The sequence below is a fragment of the Fukomys damarensis genome, unplaced genomic scaffold (assembly GCF_012274545.1).
Source record: "Fukomys damarensis isolate Sample0158 unplaced genomic scaffold, DMR_v1.0_HiC HiC_scaffold_32, whole genome shotgun sequence".
NCBI lineage: Eukaryota > Metazoa > Chordata > Mammalia > Rodentia > Bathyergidae > Fukomys > Fukomys damarensis.
In genome coordinates this window covers 29,412,890-29,437,328 of record NW_022900944.1, presented here as the reverse complement: position 1 = coordinate 29,437,328, position 24,439 = coordinate 29,412,890, and the positions used below count along the sequence as shown (strand labels likewise).

At 37.5% G+C, this 24,439-nt stretch overlaps 1 long non-coding RNA gene across 1 annotated transcript; it reads right to left on the bottom strand.

Moving 5' to 3' along the window:
• Window positions 1-287: 287 nt before the first annotated feature.
• LOC117283922 lies at window positions 288-23,927 on the bottom strand. The gene is made up of 7 exons (XR_004514974.1): window positions 23,857-23,927; window positions 21,538-21,590; window positions 17,995-18,192; window positions 13,465-13,535; window positions 8,500-8,551; window positions 4,861-4,972; window positions 288-348 (listed from the first exon to the last, which is right to left on the bottom strand). It is a non-coding gene; the product is annotated as an uncharacterized LOC117283922 (long non-coding RNA).
• Window positions 23,928-24,439: the final 512 nt, after the last annotated feature.

Here is a 24,439-nt window from a genome sequence, read left to right as displayed (position 1 = left end):
AGGAGCAGCATAGTTGGGTCTATGCTCCCTTAATTACCACTTGCCTCTCCACCTCTTCTTCTTAAAATCACAGTTGTGTGATGAGGCCACTAGGGAAGATCTGCGTGATGTGATGTACTGTAAAAAGAGGCATTTGCAAGAATCCTTTTTGCCCAATATGATTCCCCATTCTAATGAAGCTCACCCACATTCCCTGAGTGGAATCCTAATGCAGAGACCCTTTGACTCTGTCCTTGAACATTTTAAAGCTTTACCGAACTATTTGAAAATTCATTGTACTTTATTTGACTCCCTTTCATTGCACAGAAACAAATCCCTGATGAAATACAGCAAAGTGGAGGAGAAAACCTGTAAGAGAGAGGGAGAGAGAGAGAGAGAGAAGTTAAACATTTATGTACTCACTTATTGGCACACATATGTGCAACCATAGGCATCTGAACAGTAATGTGCATTTCATTTATGAAATGGTTACACATTTGCAGTTAAGCCCACATCTTGAAATGAGGTCTATTTCTTAAATTAAGCATGTGGCAAATTATATGCTGAAAAGAAAAAAAAATTAAAAAAAATGATTCAGAAGGGCAACAGAACAGAAAGTTGTAGTTAATTATGATTTATAAACTTATTAACTTACTAAGCATAGTAACGAACCAAAGAACAAATTTAATTTTAAATAACATTAAAGTGGCAAAGTTGCCTCAATGGAAACACAAGCCAAGGAAATGTATTTAAAGGCTGAGCAATCACATTTTTTAGAAAACAGTCTACATGTCACCTTTTAATTCAGCTTCTATTTATTTAACATGAATGCAAGTAGAACTAATACACAATAGAAACAATTCAACATTTCCTAGATAATGGTTAAGTGAAATATTTGTTTTTTCCTTCCTTTGACATAGTTTACATATTATTTGCAAAAAAAAAGCAAATTACCATGACAACTTATTCATTCCATCTCTAAAATTGTTTGTGTACCTACTCTGTGCAAATCATGGTCTAACAGTCTATACTATTATGCTTGTACAATTAAGCAGAATAAAGCATCATAATCTCTATCTTGAAATAAAAATGTCTAATCCTACAGAATTTTGATGTCTTAGAAATCACTCACGTCATTTGTGATGGCAAATGTGAGGTCGTTACGTTCGATTGGATACTATATGTAAGCTTAACTACAACTCTGAATTTTCCTGGTTTTCTTCACTAGCACGTGAAGCAAAAGGGAAATGAAAGCAGGACACAAAATCTACTTCATCAGCACATCCCTCTTCCTCAAGTAGAGATTCTGCTCCTGCGCCATTTCTCCAATTTTAAAACGGACCAATGATCACAAACAAAGGAGAGCCATCATGTGTCAGTCTATATATAAAAGTTCTAAGGGACTAAAACCTTTGCACACCCCTATTAATTTTAAATGATGAATAAATGTCTACCAAGCTTGTGGAGTTTAAGTTCATTTTTGTCTTTGCTTTCCTGAGCTCTCTGGGCAAAGCCCATATGTGATCCATAAAATTTTGCTTGTTTTCATATATAGTATAAAAAATGTGTGTATGTTGAGCTGTATGATATGTACATCTGGTATTGTGCAGTGTTTTCCAATGCATCTAAGCAACCCACTGAAATAGCGTTAAGTCTGTCTCCTTCATAGAGGAACTGCAGATCAGAGAATTTAAAAAATCTTAAATTCATCAGGCCAAACTGATGGTACTAAGACTGGGTGTCAGGCACTCAGATTTATAGGCTGTTCTTAAGTCTTATGTGGTTAGTGTGATGAAACTCATTTGGTAAGTGGCTGGATGGCTGCTGAGTGGGTACAATGATTTGTTTGTTAGTTGGTTTGCATAATTTCTCAATATACCGGGAGTTTCTTGGATGGAAGGACTACAATTTATTCAAATATTCTGGAAATTTGGATTGCCTAAAATATCCTAGACACAACTCTAGGTAATTGGGATTAAACAAAAAATAAAATAGATAATAGAGTATGGCTTCTTAGAGCTTATTTTCTGGTGGAGGGAAGACAAAAATAAAATTTTAAGTAAGTATGTATTGTGCATGACTCTGTAAAGTGGTTTGGAGAGAATAACCCAGGAAGTAGTCTAGGGAGTCCTAACGGTTAGGAAGTAGGGTATCTATTTTATAAAATGGTCATAGAAGATGTCAAAAGTGGTATTAATTCCAGGCAAATGAGGAATCACTATGAAAGCATGAAGCAAGAACATATTTCTGTATTAAAGGAAGACCAGGATGGCTAAATAATATAGTTTTATATTTTTAACAGTCCTATTAGTTGCAACTGAAAACTAGGTAATAAAATTAAAAAGTTAAGTGATCTTTCATCAACCAAATTCTTTGCGAGCTCTGTGAAACCTACTAGGAGTAGAGTGTACAATCATGATCAATTTTCTTACTTCTGAGTTTTAATTTACTTATTTGTAAAGTGGCACCAATAATGACCTCATAACCTTGCTGTAGAAATTCAGTTATTATTAGTAATTGCGAGCTTTGGAAACCCTGGGAAATTGGCTTATATACATAAGTGGAGGGCTGGGGATTTATCTCAGTGGCACCACATCTGCCTCACAAAAGCAGAATTCTGAGTTTGACCCCTGGTACTGCAAAACACACACACACACACACACACGCACACACAAACAATAAAGAAATTTATAAGTGGAAAAGCTGAATGGCTTCTTTGGGTCTATACATGTGAGCTTTGGTAATTGCAAAGTAGCCACTTTTCTGAATATTAGCACTAAATGGTGACGTCTCAAGTATGGATGACTTTTAGTTTTTAATACCCTGAAAAAAGATTAAGCAAGATTATTCTAATGTCATAGAAAGAAAATATTTTGGAGTCTCTAATCCAGAGGCTCTATGACTTATTCCTACACAGCTTTGGAAGAAAACATAATTCCTCTTAATTCACTGAGAAAATAGAAGTTATGTCGGAAGAGAGGTTTCACCTGAGTCCATCACCTGTATCTGTATCTACGTACTGGATCTTTGCTTCTATTATGGTGAAGGAATTCACTTTGTTTCTTGGTTGTACCCTGGTCCTCTCTCACTTGGTCAAGGGTATTCCTTTGGTGGTTATTTTCTCTTTCTTTTATTATCAAATTTCCTCCACTTTCTATAATTCTGTCATACAAATACATTGCACTGTTTCACCCCTTACTAAAGTTTGTCCTTTACTCCACAACTTCTTTAAATCATGGCTCAGGATCTGCTGTTCGTTGTAGTAGATGCCCGGGTGCTGTATTGACTGCTGTCCTTACTGTTCCTGTTTGTACCTGTCCCAATTCAGCTTTCAGTGGAACCGCTCCACTAAAACTAGTCTGACAGTTGTCTCCGTCACCAAGCGTAATGACCAGTAGGCCTCCTCACACATATTACACGAGTGGGAAATGGTATAACCCTCTTCATCTTCTAATACTTAGCTTGGTCTTGGGGGAAACTCACTCAATTCTCTCCTTTATTTGGGATCAGTTTTCAGTGACCTTTTCGAGTTTTTCCTGCCTTCACCAGTTCTAAACAAACATGCACCAAAGACTTAATCCTAGGCTTTTGTTTTTAATCTAACTATATGTAATCCCTGGATTTTCACATTTTTCTTTCTGAATGTCTAACTTACATGTTTATCTGCTTATATGGGAACATCTCAAAATTAATTTATCCCAAACCAAACTCATGACATTTTTCCTGCCTCATCTTGAGATCATCTCCCTCTACTCTTGTCTCTCAGTAAAGGACAACTTTACATTTCTAGTGTCTTGGTGCCCAGATTTGAGAATGATGAGAATCTTCTTGGTTCCTGACACGCTATTTCCCATTCATAAGTGAGCCCTGCCAAATTCTTCCTGACAGTCTAAATCCACCACTTTTTTTTCTGCTGCTATGTCCTTGGCCAAGCTGCTGCTATTTCTCAGCTGTTTCTGCTTTGTTTATCCTACTCCTAATCTCTTCTCACAGCAGAATGGCCCTTGTGGGATAGACCACGGGCCTTTTTGTATAGATAAGCTAAGCACTCTTCAATAACTTTCTATCTATGTGAGAAAGCTAGTCCTGAAAATTACCTACAAGACTTCCATAGTTGTTCTCAGCCCCCAATACGACTTCTCTGACTGCTTCTATGGCTTCCTTCCTCTTCCTCACTTTGTTCAAATAAGATTTGCTTTATTTGTTCCATGAAATCTCCAAGAACATCAGGGCCTTTGAATTGCTATTCTTCACCTGAATATTAGTACCCATTTACCTGCCTACACAGTTTCTCTGTGGCTTTCAGGCCTCTGCTCAAATATCATTTTTTCAGAGAGGCCTTTCCTGGCCCAGCATATGCAAGGTAACACTTGCTTGACAGCATTCTATTTCCTTACCATATTTTATTTTCTCCAAAGAAGTTCTAAACACCTAACATACATTTGTATGTTGCCCTCCACTGTAACATAAGCGGCAGTTCTACAGAGAGCAGTTTGTTAAATTTTGTTCATTACTGGAGGCATGGAGAACTGTGTCTATAATATCATGGCCTTTCCGTAAATATCTGCTAGATAAATATACATGTGAAGCATTAATGATTATGGTCATATAGCCTCTGTAAATAAATACTAGCACAGCATATGAGTAGACATAGAATTTATCAATATTATACTCATATCTTTTCCTACCTATACATATATCTTTTTCATCTTTCTGTTCATTTGTCTTAGAGTGGAGACTTTATGATATATCTATTTGTGTAATTATTTTATTTAACATAAAAGCCAAACCAACTTCATATATTAGTTCATAATATTAATGAGTGAATCTTTTTAAAAGTGGGGTAGCTTTCTTCAAACGCATGAGTCAGACTTTACTTACCTTTGGGCTCATGATTGGACATTGAGCCTTCTTGCATCTTATTTCATTATTCTCATTAATAGTATGAGAAGCTCTCGAACCCGTGTGCTGCTTCCAAATATGTTCTGCGCGTCTGGTAAAAACAGAATCGGGATAGGAAAGATGTGGTAAGTTCTCTAACAGAGATCTTGAAGATTATTGCACAACTTCTCATAATAGTGGATTTCTATGGCCTGCCCCTGTCTTTGTCAAGAATGCATTGCCTTGGCAAGTTTTTTCTGGTATTACTAATTAATTTATTCTTATTTATATTCTACATCCAGCGATTTCTAGAAATATATGTTTTAGTCCTGCATGGGATGCTCCAAAACTAGGGATATTCCAAAAAAAAGGTTTTTTTTCCTTGAAAGCATTTCATCATCCATATTTTGGTGGTCATTAAGGCTCACATGCTATTTTAACATGGAAAATGCATGATATGGAATAAGTAATCTTGCTTTTCCAGCACCACACCATGTCTGGAAGAACATAGCCATTTCTAGCCATCTTTCCAAAGTTGTACTTTCTGTCCAATCAGTTTACATAGTTGTCCATTTTCTGTTGCATCCTTAAAAGCTGATTTGCAGAATAAGTGCTTTAGGACTTACTTTTTCCACACGACTGTGGTAGTCACTGTGTTTTCTTGGAAAACACACCGACTTTGAGTGAGTAGGATGTGGGTTCAAATACCCTCTCTAACATATACTACCTCTGGAGCCCTGGCCGGGTTTCCGAGTCAGCCTGAATTCAGCCTCTTCACCCATAAGAAAAATAGAGCAATATGTGTCTCTTGGGTTGTGTTCAAAACTGAATGTCAGATAAATGAAAACAGATATAAAATTCCTGGAAAGTTACATAGTAGCTCTTTTTTCATTTCTTCTGCCACCTGTAGAAAATAGTCACCTTTGCTAACTATTACGGTGCATTGCTGTTGTAGGGTCTTTTCTGAAGCGTGATCGTGTTGTACTTGAGGGTCCATGTGACTTGCTTTAGTCAAAGAAATGAGGACAAAGGTTATGTTCTGAATGGAAGAAAGTTCATTTCATCATGCCTTTTTGTACTCTTGGTCATGACAGCAAAAGGAAGGGTCAACTGTTTAGCCCATGTCTCGCAGTGAAAATGAAAGGGCAGACACGATAATAGCTCACCTGTGATAAACATGTAGCGCCAAAGTGCAGCACGCCTTCATTTTCTAAGTCATAAGGGTCTGGAGGTTGTTACTAGCATTAAACTCACCTACCATAACTGATATTGACTATTCACCCTCCTTGCCCCACTGGCAAAAAAGGAATAATCTAGTATGTTCGAGGGAGAGAAAACATTTTAACAAAATCATGCTTACTTAGACTCTATTATGGTGAAGGGTCTTTGTAAGTTATTAAAATTATTTACAGATGCTATCTGCCCTCAAAGAGATCACAGTGCATTATCTCAGCATATGTTGTCATGAATTACCTCTGTTTCACTCACACAAGAGATGTTCTCTGACCCTGAAACATGAAGGAGATGTCACAAAGTGTCCTTCTGCCAAAAGGGTGTAGAGGGAAAAGAGAATGTACTCATTGTATCCCCATCATACTCTACATGTGTCCCAGAGTGACTGGCTCGCAGCAGTATCTGTTATTGTGGAAGGAAAAAAGCAATTCCACGAGCTATTTTAGTTTTCCTAATGGAAAAACTAGATGTGCAGATGAAAGAGTTATTAGAAACATAAGTCTTAGCTTTTCTATAAAAGCATCTGAATGTGCTGCACGTCTTGGCCAGTCCATCAGCACCAGGAAGGTGTACATTAACAGTCAGGATCTCTAATCAAAATAGGTCTTACATTTAAAGACATTTTTTTCCCTAGAAAGTAGCCAAAGGAGAAGAAGGAGGGCCAGAAAAGACTTCTGAAGGAGGTTGAATGGATGTGTTACAGCCCCGTTTTCGATGCATCCTGTTCCAATGACAGTTAGAATCCCTAAGGCAGAACCACACAGCCTGTTTTTCTCTCCTTTTCCTGGAACTCTGATTCCACTCCATTCTCCGACTCTGTTTTGGGTGATATGCATCACGTCCCTGACACTTTTTGTTGTTGTTGTTGTTGGAATGTGCTTTCAGTACATTATGACTGCATCCATTACAGGGAGGCGGTACATGTCCACTCATAGGTGAATGGATGCACCTTGAGACCACACTACTGAGTAAAATAAATCTAGCACTCAAACTCAAATATCATCTGGTTTCTCTTATGCGAGAAACACTGGCTCATGCTTTAAATGTTAGCTTTGAAGTTTTTAAAATTATGATTATAAAACACAGTACTTAACAATTTTAAAATAAGATCTTAATCATTTTAAAATAAGTAATCATTTGCAGATCAGTAGTGTTAAGTGTGTCCTAAACTTTTTTGGGCTTCAATACTAAAACTCCATTCAAGTTAAACAGCAACTCTCCATTTCCCCTCCCCATAGTCCCTGGAAACTTCCATTCTTACTTTTCATTCCCATGAATTTTGATCATGCTTGATAACCCACAGAAGTGCAAATATTCAGTATATGTCCTTCAGTGACTGATTTATTTCACTTGGCAAAATATTTCCTCAAGTTTGGTCTATCTTGTGGCATGTGTTAGGATTTCCTTCCTTTTTAGGCTGAATGATATTCCACTGTACTCATGTACCACATTTTGCTTAATCATTGCTAGATATTTGGGTTCTTTCCACAGTTTAGCTGTTGTGAATAGTTCTGTGGTGAATACAGGTATGGCATTTCTTCTTAATTTTGACTTTGTGCAGAACTTCTGCTGAAGATACAATGAGTTTTGTCTTCCATTTCATCTGCAATTGGGCACAGGTTAAGCAGCACACTGATCCTACAGCAATGAGATACTGGAATGGCCATAAAATTTAAGGGATCCTCCCCAAAAGACACCAGAAATCAAGGCAAACAGTATTTCAACACACTGTATTGAAAATTAAAAACTAACACAAATATTCATAATTAACAAAAATGTTAAGAATTTAAATAAAGGAATAGTAATAGCAGTATTCACATACATGTTTGAAATGGAATCAAAGGAGCAATAATAATAATACCACACTGGGTTTTATTTAAAATTTGTTCATAGTGGAATTTTGCCTTTTCCTTATCTTTTAAAATATTGCACCCATATTACTTGTACTGATGACTGGGCTTTTTGTGCCCTTCTTACACAGTACAGCACCTGTAGTCAATGTCTCATTCCACTCTCCCCAGCTTAACCACGTCAAAGAGATTCCTGGTTTGTGCTTACAGTTCCCACTGGCTTTATAAAATTAAGCAATGGCTTCTTTGTTATTATCTTTCTAAGCCTAGGAAACAGGGAAACTTCCATAGCTCAAGCTACCAATGATCCAGTTAACGACTGTATCATTCTTTCAAATAGTCTCTTTGGGTAAAAATACAATTTTATGGCCAAAATAGTTTTTTAGGTGATCAGCAGAAGAGAACTAAACAGGCATTACCTGAGAATGTCTAGAATATGTAGTGCATGAGCTAATGTATACTGATGTGTCAAATGTGTCCTGAATGTCTGAGGCATGGAGCACCTGAACTATTTTCATATTGGAGCAAAAAAAAGCACCTTTCAAGGACAACATACCTCACATAAGTATGCCAGGCTTGCATTGCACACAACATGTCCAGGGAAATGCCTAGATGGTGTTGAAAAAGAGGTCTCAATAAATGTTCCTTGAGAAGATACACGCAGCTTGCAAAGAGGTAAATTGACAATAGGCGTGCTGACGCAGCCGAAAAAAATGGTGTCACAACAGAAAGTAAAAGAGCTCACTTACCACTCTGGGGGAAGAAAGTTTATGTTGCACAATTTAACACCCTCATGTTGCTAGATAACACATGGCTTCGTGTGGGAAAGAGTAGGAGAGATGCAAGATATTGTTCACTACCTAATTATAGCCGCTATATTCTCATTGACGGAAAAATGCCATTTTGCTAATTTTATTTTACCTTTCATGAAATCATCATCTGGAGTTCAAAGACAGGGTCAAAACTGGTTTAACAAGAAAGAGGGGAAATGAATTGACATTGATTAAGTAGAAGTCATGGCAAAAGGCTTTTGTCTTAGACTGTAATGGTGAAATCCATTTCTCTAGATGAGGCCATGCAGAGAAGTTTCTTTTTATTACATATTGGTAGATCAGCAGTTTTAAAAACATCGCATTGTTAAAGTTGACAAAGTTTATTTGTTGTTCTCCTTATGCCAGACCCCATGTTAAACAGTTATGTGGCTTATAATTTTTGACTTAGGATAGCCCCATGAGATACAAACAGTAATTACCTCCATTTTATACAAAAGGAAATTAGGTTCAGAGAGGTTAATTCACTTATCAAACTCACATACCCAGTAAATGAAGGCATTTGGAATGGAAGCCAGGCAATCTGACTCCTCAGTTGGCTCAGAACCCCAAAGGCCAGGATATTAAAACCTCTGTTTTTAATACACCAGCAGTCATTGAGGTGTTATTCCAGTGACACATGCAGCAGGGTCAGGTGAGGATGCACAGGATTGTGAGTAGACATTCAGCTACTCAGAAAAATAAAAGAGCAATGAAGGGAGTTGGTGGTAGATAGTCAGTAAAGACAACAGCTTCATGCTTTTCATGTCAACTTCCCAAGAAAATGACAAGGAAAGGCATTAGATGGGAAATGGAGGTATCACAGCATTATTACTCCCCACAAAAACAAAAGTTTAAATCTATCTGTACCACACTGGAGTCAAACACTTCCCGAAAAAGAAAGAAATTTAGAAGTATGCGATTCTAAAAAGTTGATTTTGTCAGACATTCATTTTTCTCCAAGTATCTACGGCCTTCTCTATACATATTTCTCAGCTTCTTCCAAGAGGTAGGGTCATGTGATGGATTAGGACCAATGATTTGTAAAAAGATTTAAGATCTGGTGCACAGCACTTCATCTCTTCACCTGCTGTGAGAGATAAATATTTCAATGGCAAAGCCAAAGGTAGAGCATCTACTGTTACTGCGAAGAGGACATGTCTGGAGGATTGCCCAAGCAGTGGGCCTTTGAGTAATAATAAAATCTGATGTGTTACATTTCTGATATTTCGTAGTTGTGTTGTAACCACTACAATGTATAATTTATCCTACACAGGAGCATATAAAAATATTCAGACTATGAGAAGAGAAAGAAAGAAAAGAGCAAAATAAAATAAATAGTTTAGATATATTACGTACATGTGTTTCCATTCCCTATAATGAACATAATCATCACATAAGGCAAAAATATAGTAACATAAATAAAATTTTTAAATTAATTAATTAAATTTCTAAGAATGGGGCACGAATCTCTACTCCTACAAAGGCATAGTATTTTAATGGTGAGAAGATTTGCAAAGCACTAGTAGTTTTTAATTTAATTCCTCTGAGTCTTTCAATTTTCTTCCTCTTCTCTCCAAATTTATCTATCTATCTATCCATCTATCAGAAGTTTACAGATGTTGAAGGCAAGCCTTGAAAATCCCACTATAGCATATAGAAAAGGAAGATGGGTTTGTCTACAAACATTACTACCTGATGCCTTTAAGAAAATTACATAGCTCTTCTGTGGTTTATTTTGATGTACCCCCAAAGCCCGATGCAGTCATAAGTGGGGCTTTTTCCAGAGGTGGCTGAAACTAGAGTGTATGGTTCTGGAATTAAGGGTTTATGATTACTAAATAAATGCATTGATTGGTTTGGAATCCTCCTAATGCCAGTAGCTTAGGAAGAGTATAAAAGGGGAAGAAAGATGCTCCTAAGCCTTCTGCCCACCATGAGCTTTTTCTCCTTTGCAATACTTGTCTGCCATATCACCTTGCCTTGGAGCCAGCCAACTATGGACTGAAACCTTTACAAACTGTGAGCCAAATAAGCATTTCCTCCCTTAACTTTGTGAATCAGATATTTTATCTTAGCAATGAGAAAAGATATCTTCTAAGACTCATTTTATAAAAGTAGATATTTGTGCCCAAAACAGCATTTACATCTAAGTCATGGAAATATCTTCTCCCTTGATTGTGATAGCAAATACACAAAAAATTATATTTGTAAAAACCTATGAAGTTATACAGCTGGAATATGTGCATCTCATCAATTTTTTTACCTTAAAAATAATAATTAAAAATCATACCTATATTAATTTTGCATAAGTGTTGTAAGGATTAAATATGATAATGTATAGAACACTTGGTATGATGTCTGGTTAAAAATGAGTCCTGAGAAAATAGTAGTTATTATTATATTAAGTATTGCTTATTATGTATAATTATCAGCAAACCTTCCAAAGTACATGTGAATTTATGGCAGATTGAGAAAATTAGGAGGATAAGTCAGACTGTTTTAGATGGCAAGTTGTATTCTTAAAGCATGTTTCTCTATGTTGTTAGTACATAAAAATTCTTTATCAAAAGTATTTCAAAAAAGCAAATACTCTGTGAGTTTCTTATAGAATATTTTAGATTTACACCTCAGCTTACCCATGACTTATAATTTTACAAATAATGCATGCTCTAATACACAATATATATTTTGTTATGCATTTGCTGTAATTAATCAAGCAAAAAATGAGTATTATATTTCCTAATGATTACTTTATGCCTGCAAAGAAAAACCCTGCCAAAATGTTAACATATCTGTCTAGTTGCCTACATCAAAATGCACAACCTTAACTCTAATTTCAAGCTTTAATTGCTATAGACAATAATAATAAAACATTTTCTTTTTTAAAAAGTGCACTTTCAGTAAGTCTTCTCTTTAAGAAATGTAACATGGAATAATGATACATGAAACACAAAACAACAGAATAAAGAATATAAGAGAATTACAAATGTGTTTAGAGAAAGATTAGGATTCTACAAATCATAATTTAACTCAAGAAAATGAACTTAACAATAACAGACTTAAAGAACAAGGCAAAAGCTTTTGTTGCAGGAAGTGTGTGAAATGTAATATAGTCTTTCTTTAAAAATGCTCCAGGAAATAGTGAAGTATTTACTGAGCCTCTATTCTGTGCCTTGTTCTGTGCTAGAAATTCACAGGAAGCCAAAAGGGAGAAAAACAAGATTTTTTTCCTAAAATTTTTCATTCTGTAATGACTCTGTTGTATATATAATTGGTGTTAACTTTCTCTTATCTTGTGTCCAGAACTCAGAATAAGAACAAGAAGAAGAAGATATGAGCTTCAAAAATCATAAAATGAAATAGTGATAATTACACAAAATCCATAAAAAATAAGTCATAAGTATTTAATGTCATCTAAAAGAGACAAATGTCTCTTTGGGAATGGAAAGATTTGGCTGGAGCAAAATTGCTGTCTTCAGATATTTGAAGAAATATGTGGTTGTCAAATGAGAGGAACTGGCAGTGAAAGACACAGATGTACAATGTATCCCAACTGAGTCTCTCTGCCCTTTGATACTGCAAATTCCACTGCAATAAGGGTGCACAGTCTATCAGGCTTAGACTGAGCAGGTGCATCATAGCTGAGCTCTCCTCCTTCATTTGTGGGGCTCTTTAAAGCTGACATTAGAACAGGTCTTTTCATGCAATTCTATATATACACACACACACACACACACAAACACATGCATGCACATACACACATCATTGTTACCAACATCCTCACCATATTAACTTTCTTATGAGTAGCCAGTATAAGCTGACTTTCCTTGAAGAACATAGTAAATATATGTTGAATGCTTTCATAGTTTCATTCTGGTTGATTTATTTGAAAGCTCTAAATTAGACATCATTATCATATAGTTATATGTCAACGTCCTCTCTTCCTTTAATTTATGAGCTTCAGGAAGAGTACTCTTTTACCTGTGGACCATCAGATTCATAGCTCAACTCTTTTTAATAACTCTTCCCAAAAATCAATCTTGGCACCAGTGTGGCCAGTCCAGTGTCAGTCACAAAGAAATGTATCAGAGTAGTTTTCAGGGAAATAGAGAAGAAAGAGGTCTAACACTCTATCTTATGAAAACCAATCTATATTATGTATTTCTCTTCTCCCCAGTAACTTTCCAGATTTGATATTAGTGGTGTTCCCTGAAATTGTAGAATGAAGCACTCTAGCTCTTAGGTTGAGTTATACTTAACTCTGACTCCCAATTTTTCATTCTCCACCTGATCAAGATGTACAGTCAAAACAAAACACATTTTTTCAGAGCTACAGTTTTCTCGAAGAAGAAATTTTAGAGCCATCTTTTTCTACTTGGGTATTTTCTTGATGTTGATCATCCACTCTGTATGTTATTTATTTATTTATTTGCTTGTTTATTTGTTTGTTTAAAACAAAAATTAGGATTCTCTTAGGATAAATTTGGGAAGGGGTGATTGTCTTCAATACTTGCCCCTAATTGAGATGGTAAGCCTCTCTTTTGTCCAAATGGCCCCAACTTAACACAGAGACAACTTAAGTGTTACAAAAATATATTCAATGCTGAAATCAATCCTTGTTTCTGGCACTCAGAAAAGACTGAATTCTTGGACTTGCAAAGCTGAAGAACAAATATTGGAATTCACTGTATTTGTCGAAGTTAACTTACCCTGTAAAGGCTTCTGAACACCTCCAGCCTACATTTCTTTATTTACTGCAGTATACAAGATGCACTTCTTTCTATTGGCACAGAAAGAAAAGTAGGTAAACAAGAACAAATCCAATAGTACTTTATAGCACATGATTAAAATCTAACTTTGTAGTGCAGACGAGTTCTATAGGTGCTTAAGAGAAGTGCTGAGGAATGAGAGAAATAAAAGCTGATAGCGTTGGGAGTTCTTGAAGAAAGATGACTACAGAACGTATGCCATGGAAAGAGAACATCTTATGAGACAGCAATAGGTACATGCATGTTTTATATACAGTATTTTCTATGCATTTTTCCACTGATATGTTTGAATGAATGGGTTCATTCAATTTGGTTTCTTCAGTCCCTTGGGGAAGAGACTATCTCTATCAAAGTTACTTAGAATATTTGCTTTCAGATACATGTTTAATTTCACTATTCTTGATATGCTGATAATACCACAAAATCTTCTCACCATGTTTTGATCCCCAATTCCTTTTCAAGTCCTTCAACCCACCCTGAAGTGTAGTCCTTCCTGATTATTCTTTTTAAACTTAATTCTTTTATATTAATTATACAAATTAATGGGTTTCAATGTGACATTTCCATACATGTATGTATCTTTCTCTGGTCCCCTCTCCTTTTCTAATAGCTCCTCTTTTACTTTCATGCCATTTTATTTTCAATTTCCATATATGAGAGGACACATGATATTTGTCTTTCTGTGTCTGATTATTACCTAGCATAGTAACCTCTGGTTCCATTTATTTTCCTGCAAATTGCATGATTTTATGTCCTTCTTTATGGCTGAATAATACTTCATTATTTATATATTTACTATATAATATAAATATATTATTTTCTTTATCTATTTATTGACTGATAGGCTTTTTAAAATACGAATCTCTGCGCAGGTCAAATAACACTGGGTGTGAAAAATGCAAAACGTCTAATACAAGTAATGTGTGCCTTACCTAGAGTAGCTGCCCTGCAGACATTACCTGTTGATAACTATCAATTATAGTTATGGCAGCAGTGGTGGTGGTAGAAGTAGTGGTTTTAACATTAATGAGAAAGAAATTTGTCCAAAGCCTACTTTTAACTAGACTTGTTACACTGTCCATTAAAATGTATGCCTAGAAGAGATTTGGTGGCCCAATAATATGCTCTCCTGCCCAAAGCAAAGGTCCCTAATGGAATATAACAGTACCTATCAAATGGACGTGTCGTCTGGTTCCCATGCTGACAGGGAACCATGGTGGTGCATTCCCAGGAGGATGAAATCTTTCTTACCAGAAACCCTTCCCTAAACTGAACAGTACTCTTCCACCCTGAAGCTTCCATCCACTAATCCCAGCTTCACACCCCCTGGAGCCAAACAAAATGTATCGAATCCCTCCTTTCCAAGGCAGCCCTTTAGGTATCTGAACAAAGTGATCATACCTGCCCAGAGCGTTCTCTTCTCCAATTATACATCCTCAGGTTACTCCTCCATGTGACTAGCATTTGGGACCTCCCCTATCTTGAATGTCAATGTGACACAGGACGCTAAGCTTCAACACTGACCATGACAGGCTCTAGAAGGCACACAGCCACCTATGATCTGCATGGTGTGTTTATCAAGGTGGCTAAATATAGTATCACTTTCCTTGTATGCAAAGTTATCAAGCGAGTTATTTAGTAAAACATCCAGAGCTATGATGTGTGTTTTTGTATTTGTATACATAAGTTGTATACGTATTTGAGTAGCCCACACACAAAGAAAGATTCTCATTAATACCTTCTTTGTCACATGTATGTTATGAGAACTGAATCTACATGAAACCTACCTAGAACCATGCTTGGCCAGTAGAAGTATTAAATGAATGCTAGCTGTTACTCTTATTTCACTATCACATGCATTGATATAGTCCATTTCCAATGTCAGTGACAGGTTTTGGGGACACACTATTGTAAAAATAAAATATGGCTCTAACTCTTAGAGAAATAATCATGATAAAGAAAAAGTGAAATGATAGGTAAAGTTCTGTATTAGACTTAGGTACAGGGTACACAAAACACAGAAAGTACTTTTTTTTTTTTTTTCCTGGTATTGGGATTCAACTGAGGACCTTGAGCTTGCAAGGCAGGTGGTGGCACCAGTGAGCAAAATCCCTGGCCCAGGATCTTAATTCTCTTCTGGTTATGGAAAGAAGTAAAGGAAAAGAGTATCAGGAAACTATTTCTGGAAGATAAGACATCTGAGCATGGAATAATTGAAGAATACATTGTAATTATCCAGAACAAGAGGGAGAAGTTTGTTTTGAGCACAGGAAAAAGGGTACGAAAAAAATAGTGATGCTTTAGCATGCTCATGTATGAAGACAGGCAGAATTTGATAATTTCATGCATTTGGCTCCAGGAAATAGAAAAATTGTAAGTTGTGACATGTCCACTTTAGAGAAAGTTATCATCCTCTCAGACTAGATGATCATTAGTTTATATTTGAGAAATATCAGAGAATATTGGAACAGGGAAGGGATGAGCAGACACATTCAAGTTCCTCAGGGTCTATTCTGTATGAACAACACAGGCTTCTCACCCACCATTGTGGTTTCTTCGTCAGTAGAACTGGTGTAATGATGCTTAGCACTAGTACGTGGGAAGTTACCTCCTGTATGGGAGCTGATTAGAATGCTGCCGCCCTACTGCTGGGCGTGTGTCCTGTGTATGACGTGATATTTAGGACAGACATGGACCAAGTAAAGCATGGACGTTTTGTAGAGGCCACATTGCTATCAAGAAAGTCAGATGTTTATCACGAAAACGCAGGATGTGGGGAAAGAGATGAGGAATTCAGTTAAAAGGCTGCGATTTTTGCCTGCCTTTCTACTTTGAAACTGTACCCTCCTTATAAGTGGTGGTCTGGCTAAATTTTTCTATTTCTTCTACCACAGCATTTAGTAAATATGCAAAGTTTTAGCTTGAAATTACTCTCACTTCATTTTATGCATCTGCTACGTGCAAAACAGTTTTATCTGATGATTGATTATTTTGTAGCACATCTCCCAATGTTTGCTTCTGTGACTCATCTGACTTAAAGAGATTAGACAGTCTGGGTGCATTTCCCCCTTCAGCTGGTGGATGTAAGCAGAGCTAAAGGAGCAGAGCATTTCAGACTGTAAATACACATCATCAATTTTGATTCTTTTGACAAATATTTCTTAGTCAATCAAGGACTGCTTGCCCTGAAGACTAAATGATGACTGGCCAATGCAAGCACTGAATGAATACTAGCTATTATTTTTATCTTAGCAGCACAAGCGTTGAAACAATCCATTGCTAATATATAATGGAGAATTAGTAATCCAATTTCAGCCAATGAATGGATTCCAATTTTACTCGCCTTTCCTTTGTAATCGTATACCAAAATCTCTTTTTTGAGGATCTTACATGACATAATGACATATGTAACTTTTTTTCCTTTATTATTCTTCCAGGACTTCTTTTAACATCTTTTTTTGGCAGTAAAGGTTAGCAGGCATTTATTGAATATCTACTATATTCAATGTACTGTATACACAGCAGTGAGGTATCAATAATTATTGGCCTTTAGAAACAGATGGGGTGAGAGCAATAGTATAGGAGATAATTCACAGAGGCCAGATCAATGTACAGATGAAACTCTGTGGAAATTGAAAGAGTCAGAGGATATTTTTCTGAAATGCATGATCCCTTTGCTCGATCTTATAAGAAAAAAAGTAATAATGGGTAGGAACATAGACAGGGCTCAAATTTGGACCCAATGTCCAAGCACATCCACCATGCCATAGAATTCAGTTCCTTCTCCTAGGAAGATAAAAGAGAAGATGAATTTGTGTGAAAGTGGAGACACCCTATGTAAGAAAGCAAGCAGGTGTCCTTGACAACATGCCTGCATGGCAACACTAGGGAAGCCTGCTGCCCACTGCGCTGGAACCTTGGCAATCTGAATGCCTCTGTGTGTCTTCTGCTCATGATCTGAACTCCACATTCTACTTTACCTGTGTCTCAGGACCAGACTCCAACTCATATGCAATCAATATAAGTGCATCCTTTGGATGTAGGTTTGAAAAATCACCCTTTGAGTGGTCATAAGCAGGGATTATTGCTTTTAGAAGAAAATTGGCACACAGAAGTCTTTTAGAAACACCTATGCATGCTAGACAAGAAGAAATGGCTCAGAGATAGAGAAGAGAGGAAGTCCTTTGTCCTGAACCCATGTCTCCTGCCTCAGAGTCGAATGCTGTTGATTTTTAGCTAAACATCAAGTGATACTGCCTTCCTGACAAAGGAAGCTATCTAGGAGCACCAAGGTATCTAAAGGAGATTCATAAAGCAGCAGACTGGGGAAACTTGCCTCCCACATGCTCCCATATTCATCTACTCAGTCATGCTCCAGATTTCTCCAAGTCAATAATACACCCGTGTCTACTCAATTGCTTGAGTCAGTAACATGAAAATCATCCTTGACATTTTTTTTCTCTCTCTTACCCTCTGGAGCCAATCCATCGCAAAGTTCTGACTCCATTTCCAAAATACACCAAGACTTGTGTCCTTTTTTGCTGTCCCTCCTCAGGTCAAGCTGCAGCCCCTCTCTCCTGATTAACTCACCAGCCCTCACACATCCATGCCTTCTCTCCTGCTTGCACAGAGAGCTCTTTGTCAACAAATGCAATGAGATTGTTCCTGCTGAAAACAACAGAAAAGACAATAATAACAATGACAACAAATCATCGAATAACTGCCTAGTGCCTATTGCATCTGGGTACAATTTGGGATTCGTATTCTATGGAGCTTTGGATTATCTGTCTCTGTGTATTTTCCCGGAGTTTATTAAACTGCAGCCCCACAGATTCTTCTTTAGGTTCTCAAATGCCTTACATCTTATTTTGCCCCAAAGCCCTTACACAAACTGTTCTTTGTATAGGGAATGATCTGTAACTTCATATATCTTAACACCTCTGCCTATTTCAATTCTCCCTTTTGAAAGAATACCTTCAGAGAGCCCCTCACCTCCCTACACTCTTCCCCATATAAATTAGGGTCCTGGTTATATATTTCCTTATAATCCTTGAGCAATGAAATGACACTTATTTATTGATTAGCCAACTTGACTTTGAGTAAATATTCAATTCTCCAAGATTTTCCATCCTGGTCTATAGAAGGTGTTTAATACTCTTCAGACTAGTAGTAAGAATTTGAATAAAACCTTTTAGGCATTGAATGAAAAATATTAAAAATGTTGCATTTTGGGGTGGGAACAGTTTTCTAGTAGAGAGCTTGCCTAGCACGCGTGAGGGTCTGGGTTCCAACCCCAATACCACACACACACACACACACACACACGCACAGCCAAAATAATCCTTTCTGTAATTTTTCACATAGCTTAGAACTATAATCTGTACAATGAGGACTCAGTCATGGATAAAGCCTCAGAACTGAGGTGATTAAAAACCAGAATAGGGAGATATTTTTACAAAAAGGAAGCTTTTGAGACTCCTGAATATAAAAGTGTGCTGGTTGTGACCTCCCTTGCGTTGTGAGTAAACAGCACCATTGGCCCCTGGCCACCAATGAGGAGCTGAGTAAGGACAGGGAAATGCACAGCACTACTAGATCAAGCACTGAAATAATCACAGCCTATTCCGATCAAGTTTGGGTGTCCTGAACTGGGGACAACAAAGAAGAGACATTTCTTAGTAAGGTTTCTCAGTAGGATAAGGATGATTTCTGCTTTCCCTTTCCCAGTGCTGATAGCTAAAGGTCATGAAAACTGGAGCACGCAGCTCTCAAAAATCCTGTTGTCCAAAAGGTAGACTATTTGCAAAGTGAGTCAGTACTAAACTTGAATACATTTCCAATGGTTCTCCTGGAGAGCAAACACATTTAAATGTGCCTATTCACAAATTTAAAAAAAAAGAATGTAAATGTATGCACAGAGGAACATTGAAATAGCCTTCCATAAGGTGTTTCAATAAGCCGGTTTTCTCAGTCCACACAGCAAACAAACTGGAATCAAAAGCAGCAGAAGAATTGCTGTTATGCATGCCTGTATACTCCATTCTAGGAAATTCCTATGAGCTAGGAAATTTACCATAATTTTTATAAATTGGATTATATTTTGAAAGCACTAAAGCAGGTAGCTATTTTAAGTAGCTTCCAAGTAAAACCTTTGTAGCATTTTTGTAATGTGAATAATTGGCATCATTAAATTCACTTTGTAAACAACGGACACTTGCACCATGTTTAGATTCAAGCAGATGATCTAGCTGTTTTTGCTTTGGGAACTCATTCATTTAGTTAGCATTATTCTTGCATTTACTATTCATGTATTCATTCTACAAATATTTACTGAGTGCCTACCTTATGCCCAGCACTGTGTTAGATTCTCAACTTATAGGCGTGAACAAGAAAGAAGATGCATCCCCCCGACCAAAGCTTGTGTCTTATTGGGGTGAGAAACCCAGTAAAAATAAATAAATAAAATAGACAATGCAACTTGCACTGGCTGTTTGTGTTCTAAACGAAAATAAAGTAGACTAGAGTGATAGAGAGGTGTTGAGTAGGGTGCTTCTGCTGATGAGAGAGCAAGAGAAATCCTCATCCTCAAAGGAAAGGTGTAAGCAAGGTGAGAAGAACAGAGGAAGAGTCTTTAGGTAGAGAGAAGAGCAAGTGCAAAGGCTTTGAATCTAGAATACTCTTGTATTTGAACAATAGTTGAAAGTGCACCTTCAGTGATTGTGGGGGAGACCGGAAGGCCAGTGAGGCAGATAAGGGCCAGTTCATGTTGCATGTTCTAGACAAGGGGTCTCCGACCCCTAGGTCATGGACCAGTACCCATGTACAGTTTGCTAGGAAGGGGGCCTCACAGCAGGTGGTGAGTGTGTGTGTTGCAAGCAAGCAAGAGAAGCTTTATCTGTGTCTTAATTACTTCTCTCATTGCTAAGAAAAAATACCCAACACCTAAAGTGAAAAGAGGAAAGGGTTTATTTAGCTGACAGTTTGTAGAGGCTTCTGTCCAAAAGAGGCTGGCTCCAAGTCAGGGTGGCATGGCAGAAAAAATATTGCACAGGAGAATCAGTTCATTGTAGACAGAAGGTAGCAAAGCAACAGTGGGTAACCTCAGCTCTTTCTATCCCTTATATCTTATCCAGGCTACTTATAGTAGATAGCCCTCACGTGGATAATTCTAATGCCTTTGAGCCTAGCATTGAACCATGAATTAATCCCAGCATCACACACTCTAGATCCAGCCACCTCTGAAAGATGTCCCACCTATGACTGCCTGAGGCTTTTGGAGGACATCAAGACACAAGACATAACAATCTGTATTTGCAGCAGCTCCCAAATGGTCACTCAGGAATGAATTCTGTGGTCCACTTCCTGCCAGATCAAGAGGGCATGGGATTCCCTAGGAGTGTGAACCATACAGTGAACTGTGCAAAGAGAGAGCTTGGCTTCATGCTTCTTAAAAGAATCTATTCTTGAAACCACCCCTTCCTACCCTGCACAATCCTACTTGCTCCCCCCTTCAAAAAGCCTCTCCCTGTCCATGAAAACATTTTCTTGCACAAAACTGGCCCCCGGTGCCAAAAAGGTTGCAGACCACTGTGCTTGGTGGGTATGGAAATAGGACAGGGAATGCATGGCACAGAGAAACCACAGATATCTGCGCAATGGAAAGGGATGGCTTCCAAATAGATCAATATGCTTATATGTCTTCTTCCTTCTATCCTCCTACTCTTTCTTTCTTCTCTGCCTCCACTGTTCTTTCTACCTTCTTTTTATATTTATATTTTATATCTTTAATGAAATTAACTGTGCACCCACTGTGTATCAGACATTCTGCCTTGGAATCCTACAGACTCTGCCTGAGTGTGTAGAAGAAAGTGTTTGTCTGTTTTCTCTTTACACCTGCCTCCAAATATACCAAGACTAGAGTCCATGGCAGGAGCCTTTTGTCTGAAAGCCTGGCTAGTGGGAGAACTTGTGTGTCAAATACTCACAGCCTGGAAACCCAGCTCCGCCGCTTACCAATTGTATTAGACTGGACAGTGCATATGATTTCCTTGTCTCGATTCTCTCATCTGTGAAATAAGGACAATATACACACTTTGAAGGAATGTTTTAGCATTGCTAGTTTATATATAAATGTTTCTGGAATATAAAACAGACTAATAAAAGCTAGTGGTTATTATTATTATTGTTGTTGAATAGTTATTTCTGCTTGTCTTCTTGAATCACAATTTGAACCTTAAAGTAAAGGAAGAGCATATCTAAAATATTTTGGGTAAGGCTGAATTGTCTTCTCATTAACTGTCTTTAATGTTCTAGATAACTTATTCATAGCTATAGGATATAACCTATGGGACTTAGGAAATCAAGGTGGTTTAGGGGAAGGAGTGACAAGAACACATTTCTATGTACAGAAACTGCATTAGTGGCCAATATTTCACACTTCCCTGTATCTACATTCTTTGTCATCCAATTCTGAATAATCAAATTTTATTTATCTAACTTTCTATTTGCCCAGGTGACTTGAGTTGGCCAACTGAAAAAGTTGACAGAGAGTTTTTCAGTTCAGTCAGTGCCTGAGATTTAAGGGACTGTGTGTGTTTTTCTTTGTCCTCTTGTGCAGTTTCCACCTCCATGAGAACATGCCCTACCTAATAAGAGAAGGATGAGAAATAGGAAGACAAACTGAGTTTTCTCAGCTAAGCCCAGTCTAGATGAGGCAACCCCAGATCTACAAGAGTAAAAGAAATGTTGTGTGAAGCCACTGAGGGCTGAGATCATTCATCACATTGTAGTAATGTGGTGAAATTTTACCAATATCCTAGTTTTAACCCACTAAAAAATATTTATTGATTTATTCAAAAAATTCATTGGACTTCTGTTTGATGTGTCAGTCATTGAATGAGGTGTTGAGAATGCAGATTTAAATCAGAAAAGACATCATGCTTGCCCTTGGTGAACTACATTCTAGGTAAGAAGCAAGGCAAAAAAATGTCACTAGTAGAGTTTCAGAACAGAGAGGGTTTAGCCTGAGCAGATTGGCTGATTGCTCCTAGTGGCAGAAGGGGGAAATGCATGTCTGAAAATGCATTTGTTTGTAGACTGATGATTGATTGATTGATTGATTGATGACTGAATTTATTTGCACTGAGGATTGAACCCAAGGCTTTCACACTCACCTACATCCCTAGGCTTATTTTTTTTTAATTTTTGGACAGTCTCAATAAATTGCTAATTTTCCCAGGCTAGGCTCACAATCATCTTGCCTCAGTCTCCCAGAGTGCTAAGATTACAGGCTTGTGCCTTCAAGCCTGGCTACATGTTTTACTTGTAATAAATAATAAGACTTCACTGGGAACTTTTTAACTCTAGACGGGTCCTCTCCAAGTTCCACCTTAGTTAAGCTCTTAATTACAGATGGTGGGAACAGAGGCTCAAAACAGTGAATGACTTACCAAAATGACTACATCAATTTAGATCTTAGATATAAACCCTCTGCTCCCAAGCCTGGATTCTGTGCTACCCCAATCAACCCTTGGAGTGTGAGTAAACTGTGAATTGCCATGATATACTTGGTCAGAAGTTTTATTACTAAGAACATTTAAGATAAGATTGATCTCCATAATTAAAATAGTTCATAATTGTAACATGACTCTTTCCATGCTGGGATCATTTAAGGTGTGGTAATAGTCAGATTTCCTAATTAATAATAGCAATGAATACCTTTCATTCATTGAGTCTGTGCTCCAAACAAAAGCTGCTAGTGCTTTGGGTTAGGTGGGCACATGACTTTCTGCAACAATCTAGGCACAGATAATATTATTAGCCCCATTATACAGATTTGGAAAACACAGAAATAAAGAATCACCTAAAGTCACGCAGGTAGTAAGTGGCAGAGCTAGAAATCAGACACAAGTCAGAGGCATGTGACTTCTCATTTTTTCAATGTACCCAACAAATGAATCTCCACCCAGAGTGTTGGTTTAGACGTGGTATTCCCATCCCCTCTTTGTCTTAGTTCCCCTGTGCCAGGGACAGACACCGCTGGAATACATAGCAGACTGAAGAAAGCCAAGTCCAGCTTGAATGTGTCTCACTGTTTTACACCATTTGCTAAAGGATGACTCTATAACAGGAAGTTTTGAGACAGCCCCAGGAGCCTGGAGTTTCTAAGTGGAAACAAGGAAAAGCCTCACCAGGGCCTGGCTATCTTCAGAGTCTGGGGAGAAGCACATCAAAGGCCTGAGAGCCTGGTACCTTTGATGAAGGAATGAACAGGAAATTATCAGCCTCATGCTGACAAGGATAAAGACAAGAAACAGCTCATTTGGGCCTCACCTCTGTCTGGATCTGAACAGGCAGGAAACCAAAGGGTTTGACTTATCCCGACTCCAGAGCAGCGGGAACCCTGTCTTCTTCCCTTGAAGAACAAGGCAGAGGAGGAAAGGTGAGTGAAGTTAACATAAACACCCCAACTTTTGGCCGTCTGGCAGAACTGAATCTTTCGATTTAAACTGTCAGTGGTTCTCTTTTTTTTATCCTATTCTTTTCTTTTCCTTTTCAAATCTAAACTGCAATCACACAGTACTCCACCCAAGTGCTTGATATGGATTTCTGAGACAGATCCTAACATAGTCATAAAAAAAAAAATCCCCTCTGAAATGCGCACTTTGTACTGATTCTATGTGTAGGTGTGTTTAAAATGTCACAAACTGGAATGCCTAATTCCCAGGAATTAATCACTTAGAAGAGTGAAAGGGGGGAATTAACTTGCTTTAACACCTAGAAGACTCTCCAGAGCATTTGCCAAAATAGAACTTGCTGAATAGAAGTATGGTTAGCTATCCATAAGAACTAGACCTTTTTTTTTTTTTTTGTCTTTTAATTTCTTTTTTCCTCTTGAAAATTGCCTTGCAAAATA